This window comes from Nothobranchius furzeri, chromosome 10, assembly GCF_043380555.1.
Source record: "Nothobranchius furzeri strain GRZ-AD chromosome 10, NfurGRZ-RIMD1, whole genome shotgun sequence".
NCBI lineage: Eukaryota > Metazoa > Chordata > Actinopteri > Cyprinodontiformes > Nothobranchiidae > Nothobranchius > Nothobranchius furzeri.
Genome location: NC_091750.1, coordinates 69571040 through 69573243, shown reverse-complemented (window position 1 = coordinate 69573243; position 2204 = coordinate 69571040). Strand labels below are relative to the sequence as shown.

At 42.7% G+C, this 2204-nt stretch overlaps 1 pseudogene; it reads right to left on the bottom strand.

The window, feature by feature from the left end:
* On the bottom strand, positions 1–710 carry LOC139072050 (UDP-glucuronosyltransferase 2A3-like; annotated as a pseudogene).
* Positions 711–2204: the final 1494 nt, after the last annotated feature.

The window sequence follows — 2204 nt, the reverse complement described above, 5'->3', positions numbered from 1 at the left end:
CTAGTCAGCAATACTCACCTTCTTCCACACACACTGATCCAGAACTAAGTCCTGCAGGACGTAGAAGAGGAAGTTCCACATTCTCTCTGAGAAGTTCATCTTGTCTGTCAGTCTGCTGACCGCAACTGGAACGTAGGAAGGTGGAGCAGGTGGCTGACCACACAGTCTCTCCCAGTTGTTTGCTATCGAAAATCTCAAAGAAAAGACTAGAGGGATGCCCAAGATCTCAGCAGTTAAATTGCTTCCAGAATAGATGGGATCAGCCAGGAGAACGTCATAGTTTCCCTTCCTCAGCTTCTTCACGATGGGCTCTGATTTCACCACCGTCCAAAAACTGGAGGGAAATCTCAGTGGTGATCTTGAACAATTCCATGTATTTGATGTAAAGCTGAAAGTAGTTCATGTGGTCCATGTCATACATGTTGAAATGAATGAATTCAGCCAATAAATTCTCAAAATCTTCTTTAGAGACGGAGACATCAAAAGGCTGGTAATTAAAGCGGGAGGGTTCACTGCTGTGGATGAACATGGATGTGCTCGGGACCAGGACGGTCACCTGGTGTCCTCTGTCCACCAGCGTCTCCAGCAGCAGCTTCCTGTTAATCCAGTGGCTGGCCTCGGTGTACCAAACCAAAATCTTCCCTCCATCTACTCCAGATGTTACAGGAAGTAGCAGCAGGATGCAGGCAGAGACGCACGCGCAGCTCCATGGTGGACGTCTGTCTGTGGGAAATCCAGCTGTGAACTTTATACTGGATGTGCCGTACGGATACTTATTAACTGTGAACTCCGACTCGTTTCAGTACTAAAGTACAAAACATCAAAGCTGTTGAAAAGCTCAAATGTTTGAACTCAGAGTGCATATCCTTTTGATTTTCTTTCACTTATTTGTGTTTCTATCCCTGCAGGTTTATGGGAAATAAAACCTAGAACTAAATGTGTTGTACTTGTTCAGGCTTATTTCTGGATAGCAGTGTTTCATACTCTGTACTGTTTGAATTCTGGAATGATTCCCAAACGTCACGTTTAACTTTAACTCTCTTTTTAGGACTTCTGCAGTTTTCTTATTTTTTTTTAAATGTAGAAATAAAATATTAGATTTGTTGGTATTTATTTTGGTGAAACAGTAATTTGTGGTTGTGAGATCTCTGTTACACAATAATCAACAAGCTGAGATAAAACTTTATTGTTCATTTATGGTAAATAGTCTGTATTTGGTATAGCGCCTTCTAGAGTCCTGGAACCCCCCAAGGCGCTTTACAACACATTCACCCATTCACAACCCCGGTGGTGATGAGCTACACTGTAGCCACAGCTGCCCTGGGGCGTCCTGACAGAGGCGAGTCTGCCATACGCAGGCAACGCCGGTCCCTCCGAACAACATTTAAATGAAACATTGTCCTGCTGTAGCCGCAGTCATGAACATTACTAATAAAACCATAAATAAATCCACTAATATCACTTCTCAGGTGCAGCATGACATTTGACCCCAAATTCCCTCCACACACCGACCTGAAAACCCTTCACAAGTGCAGGTCATTTATAACTAGTCATTTGGACAGCAGTCGCTCCCGAGGGAGAGCGGGTCGTTCAGTAATCAGAAGGTTGCGGGTTTAATCCCGGCTGTTTGATATTTTTTCTAAACATTTTGACAGAAGTTACTGAAACTTGAGCAAAAACTAAATGGTCAGAATTTAACAAAAAATTGTGAAGTACAAACCATTTATTCAGAAGTGAAAACATTGGACACTGATGTTTTTCCTTTTCCTTTTTTGTAATAATAAAAACCCAAAACCCTATTTGATCACACAGAAGATAAAAAATACATCAAAACACTTTTGTTTTTGCCTTTTTTTAAACAGTTTCTTACTTCCCTATTTTTACACAAGAGGTCAGTGGTCAAAAGACCGATTAAAATCTATATTAAATCAGCCTTTCTATTGAATATTTAACTTTAATAAACCTGAGCTGAGTTTGTTATTCAGCCTTCCTCTTGGTCTTCCTTCTGCAGCAGCACCTCCGGAAACAGAACCTGCAGGTCTTGTCGAGGAGGAACAGGAGCAGCAGAACCACAGAGAGCAGGAAGCTCAGGACATCCAGGCTGTGATACTGCTACCAGGTGAGCTCGTGGGCCTGGACCCTCAGGTGCTTTGCTCCTTTGTGCCTCATGGTGAACTCGATCCAGAAAACCGCCTCGTCCAGAG